The following is a 16,388-nucleotide window of genomic DNA, read 5'->3' on the forward strand; positions in this document are numbered from 1 at the left end:
GGGTAAAAAAGCGCTACCTCTTCTATCAAAACTGCAGCAGAATAACAAATGGTATATGGCTACTGAAAAGGTTATTGTTCTTTTTATTATTGTTGAACCTTTTTTTCATCAAATGCTGCTTAAAACTTAATTCCAGGCTTATTTGGCTATATTTCTGGCTGACTGTTCTGACTTTAATTTGCCATACCTTTTAATTTTACTGTCCACATCGGTGATAGTCACAAGGAATAATTTCTGTGAGCCAGTTAGGGATACAGTACTTCCTTCACAATTTCTCAGAAAGAGTTCTTAATAACAAAGGGACAGGAAACAAAAAATAATTTCAGTGTCATCTGTTTTGCAAAAGTATTTCTCTTTTTGAGCTACTGAACTGATGAAAAAAAACACACAAGTAACACATGCAAGTTTTGTTACAAATGTAAAATACATGTAACCTATGTACCTATGCAAATAAGAATATTTATGTACCATAGGTGTAGTTTCACTGATTTCCATTCTAAAGATAGTATTATACTGGCAGTTTTCTCTCTTTTTATGCTCCACATTAAACTCCGCAAGCATAGTGCAAGTTGTAGAAATATCCAAACATATCCAGCTGCTTGATGGCACATGGGCAGCCTGGCTGGTGCACAGTGCGACTTGTTGGTACCTTTCCTTTTTCACAGGGGCATGTTCGAAACCTACTGCGACTTAATAACTGCAATCTAAGAATCACATTTGTTAAGAAACAGAAGTAGTTTCAGGAATGCCACAGGATTCATTAGTAACCCAGAGCCATTAGACCAACCCTGCCACCTACAGACATGCCATTTCTGTATTTGCATTAAAAACCCCACCTTAGCCCCGTGTAGAGTTGTTACAGAAGAGAAACTAGGAGGCATCCCAATTGGGACATCCCAGCATGTAAACCAGAAGTACAGGAATGTGATGAATGATCAAGATTTAATGCAAATTGTACAGAAATTGAGCAAGGTTTTCACAAGAAACCGCACAGATTTACTCCATAACCATCTTCACTGCTGGACGTTCCACTGGGGTGTAACTGAGCCCCATGATGCTAAATGATACTAAGAGGGATTAGTTGGGTTTTAATAGATAAATAATGGTATCTTTTCTATTCTTAAATGAACAACATCTTTCCCAAATTTCTGATAAAAGCCTGATGTGCCTGAAAATGTCATAAATAGGACCTACTTTCCCTGTTTCCCATAGTTTCTGTTGCAGTTTAGATTAACTGCATGTTCCATGCTCCCTGCCACCGTGAAATCACACTCTGTACCACCTAGTTATCCTACTCCTCTCACAGAGGCAACAAAAAACCAAACTCTAGTGTACTGGCAAAGGATCAGAGAGAATCGTGTGAGTCCCAGGTCAATGGAGCAGACTGCAGGTCTCCTCTCAGTTTAAAAAAAGAAAAGTTTTCCAGATCTTTTCCATGCAGAGATGGCCTTGAAAACCTGAAACAATGTAAACAGACTGAGATGGAGGAAACAAGCCAGTGAGTTGATCTCAGCTTGACAACAGACAGAAAGAAAGAGTGTTACTGAAAGGTGAGAACTGCATGATGGAACACACGCGCATTCATGCTCTTGCCTCTTCAGAGAAGTTAAGACGAAATCCTGAAAAAAACACCCTGACCCTTACCATCTCCCTGGCCATGGCCCATCCCATTGCATGCTGACAGAGCAGGGATGTGGGAGGCCATGAAAGATTCTCCCAGCTATTTCACTTCGCCTCGGAAGAACATCTTTACCTGACAGGATAGACAGTAAAATTTGGAATTATTACTTTTGTGAAGAATTCACATTCTGTGTGTTTCTTTGCAGTTTTCCCCAATTTCACACTTTCCAGTAGCAGTGTCTTAAAAAATGCCTACTCTTATTCAAAATGACAATACCCTTGTATTTTTTTAGTGAAAGATTAAAACCACTCAGATGATCTCAATAGACAGCACTCTTTGACAGCTTTCTGAAGTGACAAGAAAACAGTTCTAAACAAAGATATTTTGGGGGTAGTGTTTTAGAAAGTGAACCAGAAATTGTGAAGAGTCTGAGGGGAGGCTGTAACGTGCCAACGGGAAATGGAGGACCTGCAGAAGTATTAGGGATGCAGAAAAACATCCAAGAGGTACAGAATAAAATGGGGCCAGACTGGAACAGAAGGCATGGGAAGATGGAAAGGAAATATATGTGTAGGAGAACCTGATGGGATAAGAGTTCTAGCCTGTGGCTCCCTCACTTAGACACCTCGAGTATCTCTAATGCAGATACATAGAAAAATGCTATCTTAGTGCTGCTTTATGTTAGCAATAAAATGTTTCTGTCCTTTATAATAATCATTCTGTACCTTGATGGAGATACTAATGTTAAGTGAAGGTTAGTCCTTCTTTTTCTCATCTTTGTATTGCTCTCTGCCAAATACAACAATCACAGAATTTCTGTTCACTAATTTTTTACAGATGTAGTGCTTTGGATGTTTTCTTAATTGTTCATGTGACACCGTTGTTGCCTTTGCACTAAAACCTGCTGTCCTTATAGGAAGGTTAACCTCATCTGATACGGGACTTTTGACTTCAGATATTTTCCCTTATTGTTTCACTATTATCTTATTGAACATCAGCATACAGTGCACCTGGATGGTTCTTGTACATTAAGCCTACACACTTCTTTTTACACGGCCAACCTTGCTGGAAGCATATTTATTTCATCCAGAGACTTCTGAGACCACTAGTTCTTCTACTTCTTTCCAAAATTTGTATCAGTAAATTAAATGAAATTTTAGCAACAATTTTAAGAATAAATTTTGCAAGCAGGTTATATGCTAAGAGAAACTAATATATGTCATATTAATATATGTTCTGAAATATATGTGAGATGATATTTTGAGGTTGCTATTTTGCAGGAGGTTGGACTAGATGACTGCCTGAGGTCTCTTCCAACCTGAGTGTTTTTATGGTTCTGTGACTGAAGTTTTGTCTGGAATGTTATAAAATATTTCCCTGTCACTATGAAAAATACTGGAACACTAGATAAGAGTTATACTGAGTTTCAGCAAAGCTGGTTTATTTTCTCTTTATTTCCTATGATCAGATATAGAAATCAAAGAATGTATTGTGTAGAGAATATGTCCAGAGTTAAGAAGAATGAGTCAGAGATGTGGGCATCACCTGGGGAATTTTGAACACTGTTGTGCAATGATTTTTATAATTCATTACATTTGGATTAAGACATACATAGATAACGTCTGTTCTCTGAATTTTTATCTGTGGTGAAATCAATCATGTGAATAAAGTAAAACAGCAAACAGTCCAGAATCTATTACTTTGTTAATATAAATTAATAGAATTGAGAGTTCAGAGATGCGTATTTGTAGGAAAAACAGCAAGTGACTGCGTGGGATGTTGCAACATGGGGATGATCTCAGCTATTACAAACAGGAGACTAGTTCTAAATGAAGAGGATTATAAAAGCTATAATTAGCTAATGCTTCCTAAAAGCCTAACTAAACTGTTGGGTTTTTTCCATTCCAAAGTGCAATACCATAGTGGGATCAAGTGTCATGTAGTAAGTGCAGACAGAGAAACAAGTTCATCTGCCATCATTTCAAGACAATCTTGTAAGCTCTTGGAAACAGACACTTTTCCTTTAATGATTCTGTGATTGCTGAAGGACTGTTTACTTATTATATTGGAATATAATAAGCACATCACAATTAACCGTCACCAATTTATGTTAATTTCATTTACACATCTACAGGTGATGCTTCTTTAATCTTTATTCTGTTCTGTAAATTCTGAAGAAAGCACATGGATTGCTGAAGATAACAGAATCCCTTGTCTCTTAAAAGCAAGCTTACTTTTCTCAGAAGTGGTTTCATTGCTGTTTTATTTACTGTTTACAAATATTCATGGTATTAACATAATAACGTGATGAAGGATGACTGTGTCTGTTCTGCGTGTATCATATTGTCTGTCCCCCGAGAGTTTTCAAAGTACACAAATATGCAACAGTTCAAATCCTGATGGAGAACAAGTGAAGGACACCCTTCGTCTCATAGAGGACCAACAAATGTAGCTTGGCCTTTGCTGTTGACACGTAACAGAGGGAAGCATCAGAGAAGAAGCAGGACTACAAGCAATGCGAAGGCTTTTCAAGAATGTGGTAAATGCTGTCTTACAAAGGACGGGCACTTTGTACCATCTGCTAGAGATGCAGGAGAACACAAATAAAGTGCTCTGCTGGGATGTGCATTGACTAAATAGGAAAATGCAGGCTTGATTCTCGCAAGTCCACCCCAGCACACCCAAAGAACAACTGGTAAGCTAATTTCAAAACAAGATCAAGTTACATTAATTTTTTGAAACAAATTCATAGTTTCTTCAAAACTGAAATTTTATGTGACTTCAAAAACAGACCCTTGTTATTTAAAATAAAACTCCAATATCTCTGGCAAAAAATGTTGCTCACCTGAACTGTGTCTATAAAGTGTACAAGCATCTTTAAAGTGTGACTGCTCCAACTGAAATCAAAAGAACTGGTTATAAACTTAAAATCCTGCATGTGCTTAAGTTCTCTGCTAGGTTGGTCTTGTGTGCTAGATGGCTTAGCTGGCCAGCAGCAGTCCTTTTCTCTGACTTTGGGGGCAGAGGAAGGTCTGAGACTATCTTGCAAGCATCTTGTCCTCCATAGCACAAATCTGTCACTGTGACAGTGTATCAGTGGTCCATTAAACTCCTCTTTTCTTCCTCATTGTATTAAATAAATGAAAACTTTAGTTACTAGGCCACAGAAGCAAATGACTCACTGAATATCTAAGTGACTGTCTAGTAAAAGCAAATATTAGTCTTTCTGAGTCAATGATCTGTTTGAACGATACATGATAAATATATCTTATGTGATCCATAAGGAGGTTTTCCCCACAGGGGATGTGACTTGTCTTCATGGAGGCACTGGAGCTACAATGGCGACTGTCAAAGGAGAGACATCAGTTTCTAATGCATCTTCTCTCTGAAAACCAGCAAAACTCTCGTAATAGCAAATCGCTCATGTTTAGCAGCACTCCTGAAATCAGGTTCTGTGTATAAGCATGACTGACATTAAAATGTAAACCTTTGGTGGAGAAACACTTTTGTATGTGACCTTGGGCTTCCTGAACCACAGCTTGAGGTGAGTATGTTTGTATGAGGAGGACCGTCAACACCAATAGCCCGTTAAGCTGACTGTGCCATTAGAAAACCCCTCAGTAGCAGGGTAAGGAGACAATGAATGCTTCCTTAGGCATTTGTACCTATTCCATGTATGAAGGATTTTAAGAAGTCATTTCTAAAAACAGCCAACCCCCCAAAGACAAAACAAATCTCCAGTGGAGCAGGAGTTAGCCTAGTACACCCTTGTGGTGTGCTCTGGTTGCCTCTGTGCAGCGTGTAGGCAGTAACTGCAGAACATGTCAAACCTACTGCATGCATATGGCACTACTGATCCGCATGTGCACAGTCAGCTTGCTGTACATCAAATATAGTAGACATATCAAACGCGTGCAAAATGGCTGTATATTGCGTGGGTATCAAATTACTCTGCACATCCAGAATGTCCACTTTCTGGTATTCCAAGATGCTTAGTAGCTGGTTTTATTAGATGTTAGTCAGTAGACTACCACCCAAAATAGGAAAGCCATATATTATTACCAAAAGCAAAAGACTGCTGCCAAAGCTGATAAATGCAGCAGGGCTTCATGAAGATGTTGTCCTGTGCATAATGAAACAAGGAGACTTAAGATACCTCTTTTTAAAAAACTTTTGGGATTAGAGCACTGCTAGTCCATATGAGATGGCTTAAACCCTCAGTTTTAGAGATTGTGTTGGGTGAGGGTTGCTTGACTTCATGGACTATGCAACCAGTTATTTACATGGAATTCCTTGTATTTGCTTCTGTGGTTTGGATAGGTTATCTGTTATTACACCATACTAAATACATTTTTTTCAAGATTACAATTTATTATTTTTTTTGTACTCAAAGATGTAGTTAGACCTTTATTAAACTCAGAGAAGTAGAAATAAAAACTTAAGAACAATGCATTGGACACTCAGATGATGGCATTATTTAAACTTTTTTCTTTGTTGAGGACAGGACAATGTGGAGTACTGCAGCAAAACAGCTGAGTATAACAGAACTTAGTTATAAAACTGAAATACTGCCCTCCCCGCTCCTTCCAACAGCAGGCAATCTTTTGGCAGTTGTGTTTACGGTATCCGCCAATGCTCCAGTTAACAGCCCAAGGTCCAGGGTACCTACCTATTGAACAAAAGATGCAAGACTGGGGCTTTTTTAATGCAAGACAAGGGTGATCTTATGCTTTTTTTGTGACAAGGTAACTTTTGTCAGATTTGGTTTATTGTCCTTTCACAATGAGGATCTTAGTTTGTTGGAATTCAGAATAAAATATTAGCATTAGAACATATCATAACTAGCTCTTATTTAAAAACTGTTGTTAATACTCTGCGGGCTTATCTGGGCATCAAATTTTCTATCAATGGTATAAAACTCTCAGCTGTCACTCCCTTCTGCCTTGGTTTCTCTGATTCTTTGCAACCTGAAAAACTTGTTCAGAACATAAACCTTTTGAGAAGAAGGGTAACACTACAGGATGAGGATTTTCTTCAGCCCTTGTGAGACATGTTTTTCAGAAACTGTTAGTAGCACTCCATGAAAGCATCTGCAAGAATTAGTTGTTTACTGTTGCACCAGCTTGCAGTTGTACCGGCTGTACTGTTGTCTGGCAGCTGATATGAACAGCTGATCAGAATTCTTCTTTTTGACTGATTTTCAAGAGGGAAAAGTCCCTCTTAAAAAACATTAACAAATTGCTGAAGTGAGCACTGTCTGGCTGATTGATAGAGGAAAACCCTTATCTGCCTTTCCTTCCCGGATCATCACAGGCGAAAGCGTAGGAAAACAAGTCACTGGACTTTGAAGCTGAGAAAGGGAGTTATCTGTGGGTGACAGGATGATTTGGGTAAAAATTAAGAGCCTCATCACTGACATCTTGCCTTTGCCAGCAGGTATTTGAGTTTACAGACCTTCATTCATTTGCTGCACCTAGAATGATAAGTCTATTTGGAATCTCATACAGATCTCTGGGTTTTGTAGTAACACAACTGAGAGCAGAGCTGAACAAAATTTTTTAGGCAGGAAGGTTATGCAGTTTCTCATCAGGGGTTTAAGATGAACATGGTGATAGGGATTTTTGAAAGAAATGGGAGAAATACTGAAAAATAAAATATTTTGTTTAGACACATTCATTTTGTTAAGCGACACTGTATTTTCAAATTAAATTTATTTTTAAAAATTCAAAATAAACCAAATGATGAAAATAACGTCAGTGATATAAGTGGATTTAAAAGTTGTTTTAACCCAAAATACCTTTTTTTCTTACTTTGTTTTTTTTTTAATGTTCTGTTTAGCAACTGACATCTGATATTAATTCAGAGAATTTGACTTAGGATACTACTTCTGTTGCCACTAATGTTTATTCAAAGTTTTGTTCATTACTCAGGATCTAATATTAAGAAGTTACTTGTCTACAAACATATTTGGTTACACAGGTATGTGTGTTCTCTGTGTATGAAAATTTGTTACCAGAAAAGGAAGACATATCCACATTTAAAGATAGATTGGCTCTACCTTTACAGTTTAGTATATTCAAACAATAAAAAGATAAAAGCTAGAGGCAGAAATGTCATCCAGTTCTAGCCTCCTGAGGAATCTAGCCTCCTGAGGACTTGTACTTTACCCTTGCTTTGTCCAAACTAATACTAGACATTCCAGGTGAGAGGGGGAAAAGACATACATTGCATGACTGTAATATTCCTCTCACGTAATCTCTACCTTTCTTTTTACATAGTAGTAAGATGTAAGACATCTGGAAGACAAACAGAGTGCAGTAGCATATGCTCCCTTCCTGATCTCCAATCAGAAATACCTCATTTTATTACATTTTATTAGGTTTTAGTCTCTGGAGTTTAATTGAAAAGTAATTAATTAGATTAAACTGTGTTGAGAAAGGGCTTAATCATGGCACGAATTCTCCCAGTCCTGACAGAAGATCATAACGTACAGCATCTCTGAATTTATAGCTAAACAAATGCTACTGGTCCTGGAATACACAGATGAAAATTTTTGGCCTGTTGCCTGATAGTTTGTGTAAGACCTATAATTGAAACACTGGGTTCATTGCCTCTGTCAAGAAAGGTAGAATGATGCAACGTTAGAAAAATATTTTCCATGTCTAATGCCTTAAAATACTTTGCTATAATTTCTGTAGAGAACTTCTGCAAAAAGCACGTAGTTAAAGTTGGGAAAATGCCCAGTGAGAAGCACACGGAGGAAGACTGAATAGTGAAACTAGCTTTACAAACACTAATGTCTACGGATGCAGACTGAGAAATACTAACATAAATTTCAGGTTGCTGTGGGTGTTCAATCTGCTGTTCTTTCCACCCAGCATGCTACTCTACAAGAAAACAAAGAAATAGATCGGTAATGCGAACATGCAGAAGAGATCAGATTTCCCCTCTTCAGTAGAGGTGTTCCTATAACAAGTGGGTAGCTGACATGCTGCACTTGTGTGGCTATTACGATGAATAAAAGAGTTTGCAGTAATCATATTATTAATCTTTAAAACAGTCTTGTGAGATAGAGAGTAGGGTGCTGCACTCTCTGCACAGTTACAGTAATGTGAACACTGGCCGGGGAGTGACATCCTCATGTCGTCAGAGGACATCAGTGTTAGAAACGGGACTAGATTTAATGGCTTCTCATTTCTTGTCATATGCCTTTCACTACAGTTGTGCTGTCCTGGAGGAATTTGTTTGCTGAATAGCCGGGAAATCTTTGCTGTGTCCACATGGGATGTTTGAGAAGTTGGCAGATACTGCTTGGTTATATAAACCGCTAGTATTGACTGGCTTGAGATTTTCTTATAGGTGTTTCCTGCTTGGTGATTCTTCATTATTATATATTTAATCCTGATTTCTCCATTTCAGCCTAGCATATTTCTTAAAACTAACCAATAAGATCTACTAAGGAATTAGATTGGTTACATTTTGTACCCAGGTTTTGCAGTAGTGAACTGGTGCGTCATTCATGTCCTCGGAGAAGGCACCTCAGTGTGCATCCTGAACGCGAAGGTTTCATTGATCTTAAGTTTGAGCAAACCAAAAGCATTTCTAAAGCCTAGAATGATTGCTTGACTATGTAGAAAGGAGAGTTTCTTGAAATCACCAGAACTGAAGGAAAGACGGCAACCCAGCACCCAGCAAATGTGAAGAATCAAAGCTCATTATTTGTGTTCCCAACCACTTTCCGCAGTAAAAACTGTGTTCTCCTACGATGACAGTGATTAGGATCTGTGACTGTGATAATGTGAGGAGGACATACAACCACCACTGTTGAGAGGGCCAAAGTTTGTAGTTCCAGATCGCAGATGTGGCTACCAGCGGACAGTGCTTGCATGCTCTGGGTCAGGGGTCCCAAGCTAGGATAACAAAAAGAGTTTCAGTGCTTACTATTACAGAGCTCTTTATGTGTTGATTATAAGATGTGACCATTATTTTAGTGGTAGAAGCAGCAAATAACAGAGGGCACCTCTCCGTGTCACTCCTTGGTATGGTACTGTTACTGCTTCCAAAAGCAGACAAGTTGGGAAGATGTGGAGTGTTTGTACCAGAAAATATCTGTCCTTGTCTGGGAGGAACAGCTCCACAGTGACGTAAAGGATTTGCTAATAAAAAATCCTCAATTAAAATATCCAAAAAGTAAGTATTACCTTGATACTTTTTACTGCTTTTACAGGTAGTACGGAGGCATCGTTAAGGTCAAGAGTCAAGAGCTTAGTTCTGAAAGGGTCTGAGTACTTTGGCTCCATTCTTCAAATATATTTCTGTACCTCCACACTACTGTGGGTACATGAGTAAGGTCACTGAAACGACTACGAGATTTGAACAGCAGAGTTTGACTGGATCACATAAAATATGTCTAGCATCAATCATCAAAGCCAATCAGGAAGTCTTAGCATCAATTCAGGAGAAAAAAGAGTATTTTTTTTTCAAAATACATAATGTAAAGATGCATTGGGCAACCAGCACATTTGTAGAGAATGGAGAGTAACACCACAGAGAAAGTTAAAGAATTTCGAAGAAAGAGACTGAGGAACAGAAAGACACCAAAGGGTAGGAATGGAGGGAGAGAAATTAGCAAAATCTTTCATGCTGGACAGACCACTGTACTGAGTCATGTTGAACTAACTGTCAGAACAACAGCATTTCACAGTTAGTGGTACTGGCAAACTTAAAGAGCAGATGTGTTACAGAATCCACAGCCCAAGCTTGTCAGTGGTCATGCTAGAGAAAACCGAATATTGCAGGAGCCCATGGAGATGCATCAGTATAAATTCACAGAAATGGGATTTACAATGCAGAGGATGGAATCTGAGAATTTCATCCATAAGACTGTAATGTACCACCAACTGCAAAGTAATGTACTGCTCTATTACTGCATCCTCAGCCATATTTTTAAAGATTACATCTTAGGATCACTGCATAACATTCCTTTAGTCTGCTTCTGTGGGTGTTGTTAAAAAAAACCCCATGTTTGATATATTGTTTATTTCTTAAACTGTTCTGAGAAGAACATTAACATTTCCAGCCAATATTTTTTCTCAGTTACTGAAGGCTTTTTATAATGTTTTTTTCCCCTCTTTTCTGGTAATACCTTCTCTTCAATATGTGTTGCTGAAATATGCGTATTTGACAAGCATGGGGTTCCTTATACTGACTCCTTTTTAATTACATACTCCTTGCACTTGCATACAAATTTTCACACTTCCACACACTGAGTTATCTTTTTATGACTTACAGATGATGCTTTCAATGGTGTTTTGTGGACTCAGAGTGAAATCTTGACTCCATTAAAGTGAAGAGAAGCACAGGTGTTGATAGAAATGGGATGCTATGCTCTGACCTTTCAAAGTGCACAAATGGAATGGATTCATGAGGAGTGACTTTCTCAGGGCTTTGGGAGACAGGCATCTCAAGGGATTTCTGAAAGATGATTAAGAGCTGAAATCTCTGCTGCCTGCAGAAGGCACATTTCAAAGGCTGGAAATACATCCAATGATCTTCTTATAAAATTATCTTTTAGGAGGATGTGTCTCACTAGAAAATATGTATGAAGTATTTGTGATTTGCAGCATCATTAACTATGTGACGTATATCATTGAGATGTTTTCTGTAAAGCTCTTATTAACTCCTCCAGCCTCATCTTAGCATTTCTGTGATCTGGTCAGGACTGTTCCCAGGCAGATGTTACTGCCAGCGTATCATGCAAGATGAAGGTCATGCATAAAACTCTACCTTGATATAAAAGGGTTGCCAATCTGCTGGAATTTCCAAACAGACACGTCCAGAGCTTATAAAAGCAAACAGTATAGGTCAGATTCTCATACCTGGATTATTTCAAGTCAGACTGTGCCAGTGTGTATAAAAGTAGACAGCCCAGCTCAGATTTGGATTTCAGTGTGAATGCCATACAAGAAAATCTCTATGGGAAAAAAGAGAAGAGTCATCTTCCAGCAGAGTTTATCGTTTTAGTTTTTCAGATCTGGAAGACATGTCTTAAACAGGCAGCATATTTTTGTTGTATCAGATCTGTATGTGATATTTGTGATATTTAATAAATTTACTTCTTTTTTTTATTTTATTTTTGCTACCGATACTCTTTTAAGTCTATGCTCATTTTAATGGATTGCTACAAGGAAAACTTGTTTACCTTTTAGTTTCTTTTGCTAAATCTGAATTCTGGCTTATTGTTTCCATGTTTATTGTATCTCATGGACTAAATCTTAAGTTCTGCAAATGGTAATGTAGGTTCTGAGCCACAACAGGAGAATGACAGGATTTTGCAAGCAAGGTCCTAAAGTCCTAACTACAGACTGCTGAGTTATATGCCTTCTGAAATGGAACAATGCATTAAATATGTGCCTCATGTTTGTCTAGATACACTACATTCTACTTTTCATCAAATAAAGTAAATGTAGCTAAAGGACTCATAGTGTATAAAAACAACAAAATTGACCCAATATGCTTCTCTTTTTCCTTTGGCAGATCTTCCAACATAGATCTGGCCGTAAATGGGGGTTTCCATTCATGCCTACAATGTTTTCCGTAGCATGGCATCTCAGTGAAGTGGAAGGCATATGACAATTTGGCTTTTTGGCTATGGCATGCCACCACGGCATCCCTCAATCAAAAGCACGGAGTGACATGCCTTTCTTGCACTGCCTGGCATGCAATGTGCAATATGTCAAAAAACATTGCTGCCCCTTCCATACTGTGTATTATCCTATTCCTTTCTGTGGTATTGTTTTCTTCCACAAGCTATTAAATATAGTAGAATATATTTTATATATAGATTGGCCACAGGCATTGAGTAAACGCTTTTGGTCATTTAACTACGTGCCCATTCTGGGCACGTTCTGTGCTCTGTTAAAGCCCTTTGCATGAAATCACCCACGGGAAATAGCCCTGAGCATGGTGGAACCTGGAAAGCTTAGCTTCAAGCAGGGGAATTCTTGAATTACGTCCTGCTGGCATATTTACTTCTGTGTGTCCCCTTACAGTCAGCCATTCCTAGCTGTCACATTGGCTGCTGGAGACCGATGGAAATTGGCATGCTGAGATGGAGCAGCACTTCGGTTGTTTTAGTTATGTCAAGGTATTGGCCAAGCCAGCCACGGCTGGCAGACTCCAAAGCTGCTGTAAGTCACTTTTCCATGCATCATTCTTCCGTACATGCTTTGTGTGCCATTTTCCAGGCTCTGCTTACTCCTGCTTTCCTTACTCAAAGAAAACGTCTTTGATTTCAGGTAAGGTATTTTTGTAAGTGAGATGAGCATGATTATGCCTTTTGTTTGCTTGGCAGGAGCAACCATTGCATGTGAATTGCAAGTCCAACAGACAGTGTCCCATAGCTGTAGCCCATTAATTAGTACTAGTCCCTCTATTTTGATCTTTCATTTAGGTGACAAACATACAAAATCCTCCTTTGGATGAAGAGTACCTTATCGGTTAGGTATCCAACAGGACCACTATGTTTTATTTATTCTGTCAAGCTTTTGAAGTATACTGTTGTCACCAGCTGTGATCCTGTGATTGAGTATCAGCTTCAGACAAGAGCACGCCTGCAATTACCTTATAGGCTAAAACCTCTCACTTTCGGTCTCATTTCATCCCACTGCATTTCTCTTCAGTTACAGGAATATATGATGCATGTACTTGTCTGCTTTGCATGGGTGATTTTATTATCATAACAGAGAAGCAGTTTAGCATGAAGACTGCTGGTTTATATCCACTGGGATAGGATTCTACTACTTTTGATATTATGCATTTACAGATACAGCAGTGATAGGAAGCTGTCAGGCAGGCATCTTTCAAAGCTAAAACGTCAGCTGCCTTCTTTAATGACACCACTTTCCATGCTACGTCACTTGTTTTTTACTTAAGTCCTTGCGTTATATTTGCTGTATTCTTGGACCATTCTAAAAGGACAGTCTGAGAGCGAGATTTAGTATTTACTCAGCATGCACTTCAACTAGCAATCTCCAGTTGGTGCTCAGATCACTTCTACCTTCAAGGACAAAATCAGAACACTATGAACAAATGCACAGAATTCATTCTGCAACTAAAATCACAGATAATGACTTTACTAATAACTTTTAGACCTAGCCGTTAATGACGCTGCTGAAATCTGCCATTCATTTTGGTCAGTTTGATTCAATTCCCCAGTTTTCCTCTTACTTTTCCTTCTCTGATCTTCTCAAACCTTATCTTTCTGATGAAACAGATGTCAACTTGCTATGTCTTACAGTGCTGCCAATTGAGTATTACTGCATGCAGATATGTTCCTAAGTGAGTGTGGCCTGATTAAAGCATAGAGTAAGAAGGGCTGTATTGGATTCCCTGCTGTTTTCACAGAATCACAGAATGTTAGGGATTGGAAGGGACCTCGAAAGATCATCTAGTCCAATCCCCCTGCCGGGGCAGGATTGCCTAGACCACATCACACAGGAACGCGTCCAGGCGGGTTTTGAATGTCTCCAGAGAAGGAGACTCCACAACCTCTCTGGGCAGCCTGTTCCAGTGTTCAGTTACCCTCACTGTAAAGTTTTTCCTCATATTTATGTGGAACCTCCTGTGTTCCAGTTTGCACCCATTGCCCCTTGTCCTGTCAATAGATGTCACTCAGAAGAGCCTGGCTCCATCCTCATGACACTTGCCCTTTACATATTTATAAACATTAATGAGGTCACCCTTCAGTCTCCTCTTCTCCAAGCTAAAGAGACCCAGCTCCCTCAGCCTCTCCTCATAGGGGAGATGTTCCACTCCCTTAATCATCTTCGTGGCTCTGCGCTGGACTCTCTCTAGCAGTTCCCTGTCCTTCTTGAACTGAGGGGCCCAGAACTGGACACAATATTCCAGACGCAGCCTCTCCAGGGCGGAGCAGAGGGGGAGGAGAACCTCTCTTGACCTACTAACCACACCCCTTCTAATACACCCCAGGATGCCATTGGCCTTCTTGGCCACAAGGGCACATTGCTGGCTCATGGTCATCCTGCTGTCCAAGAGGACCCCCAGGTCCCTTTCCCCTACACTGCTCTCCAACAGGTCTGTCCCCAATGTATACTGGTACATGGGGTTGTTCTTGCCCAGATGCAGGACTCTACACTTGCCCTTGTTATATTTCATTCAATTTCTCCCCGCCCAACTCTCCAGCCTGACTAGGTCTCTCTGAATGGTAGCACAGCCTTCCGTTGTGTCAGCCACTCCTCCCAGTTTTGTGTCATCAGCAAACTTGCTGACAGTGCACTCTATTCCCTCATCCAAGTCATTAATGAATATATTGAATAGTACTGGTCCCAGTACCGACCCTCCTGCCTACTCAAAGGTAAAAAATTTCAGCCGGTTTTTTTTTAAGTGTATAAGAGATGTAGGACGACTTTTATGAATGCCATCCTTATAAATGTTGTACCTTAATTCTCCACCTGAACGATGGGTATAATATAATTTCTTTTCAGAATATATTACGAAGATGCTTTCATTAGTGGCACACTGCAGTACTGTGGGTGAAGGTACTGCGGATGAAGGTACTGCAGCTGGGCTCGCAGAAATCCTGAAGATTTTAATGAATGATATAGGCTGATCTTGTTATGCTCTTGCCTTTGCTATTTCAGATGGCTATTGGCTTTCTAAACCTGTCAGAGGTTTAGGAAATAGAAACAAATCACTGCAACGCAGCTGTGAATGCACTAGGTAACACTGCTCTTCTTAACTGTTTAAAACTGTGGCCCTTTCTTATTTATAATGGCTTTTTCATAACAGAAGTATTTACTTCCCTGAGAAAGCAATGTTATGCAAGTTAGATGATAATGAATTTCTGAGCCAATATCAGAGGAAAAGGATAAATGCGAAGGTAGGTCCTAAGGGATGCAAACATAATATCATTGTGATTATCTCTTAATGCAGATAAAGCTACCACATTTTCTTTTTGCTCTACCTTTGATGATGAAAGCAACAGGAAAAGAATACTACCATCACCATAAACACAGAGTGAAACTCCATGATATGACTCAGTGCCTGGGGATGACTCCAAGTACCTACACTGTTGATCCTAGCATTTGTAGCTTACACGTAAGTCAGTGCCTAGAAGCCACAGCATGCAGAAGCTGACAAAGAGCTGCTCCCCTGGGTGCAATAGGACCAGCTCACCGGAAAGCTAAAATATGAAGACTTTGCTGTAGGCATGGGGCTCCTTAATAGAGAAAATTTTGTAAATTCTCACGTAAAGCAATGAAACACTAGGAAAAGAACTGACTTGCACCTTTTCCTGTGTAAAACAAATCATGTACCTCCATGAATGGCTTCAATAAGCATTTCTTGTATATATGAAGTTGATTAAAAGTCTCTCTGAGCGCTCAATAAACAAGCCCACTAAAACTGTCTGCTTATACTGACAGAAAATAAGCTGCTCCAATGAGAATTTCATGAGCTCACAAATGTTTCTGTCTAGGCAGATGAGGTAGAAACCATTTCAAAAGGATTAATGCCTAAGCTTTCTGAATTAAAATTGCAACAGTCAATTTTACATGCCTGTCCTTGCAACAAATGTGACATTATCCATGTAATTGATGACAGAGTAAAAGATTGTATTTTCTTTTGTTTCAGAGTTTTTTTCTGAAAGTGAAAAAATGTAATTTTCTGTACCATTGTACCTAAACCCTAGTATTTTCTTAATTGATTTCTGCCTAAGGAAGATAAGAGGAACTACATTTTTTTGAAG

General features: G+C 39.1%; 1 long non-coding RNA gene across 1 annotated transcript; it reads left to right on the forward strand.

The window, feature by feature from the left end:
• The first annotated feature begins 12,683 nt into the window (after positions 1–12,683).
• On the forward strand, positions 12,684–16,388 carry LOC137661516 (uncharacterized). Its single transcript, XR_011047870.1, has 3 exons — positions 12,684–12,767; positions 12,868–12,918; positions 15,575–16,388. It is a non-coding gene; the product is annotated as an uncharacterized lncRNA (long non-coding RNA).

Source organism: Nyctibius grandis, chromosome 3, assembly GCF_013368605.1.
Source record: "Nyctibius grandis isolate bNycGra1 chromosome 3, bNycGra1.pri, whole genome shotgun sequence".
Taxonomy (NCBI): domain Eukaryota; kingdom Metazoa; phylum Chordata; class Aves; order Nyctibiiformes; family Nyctibiidae; genus Nyctibius; species Nyctibius grandis.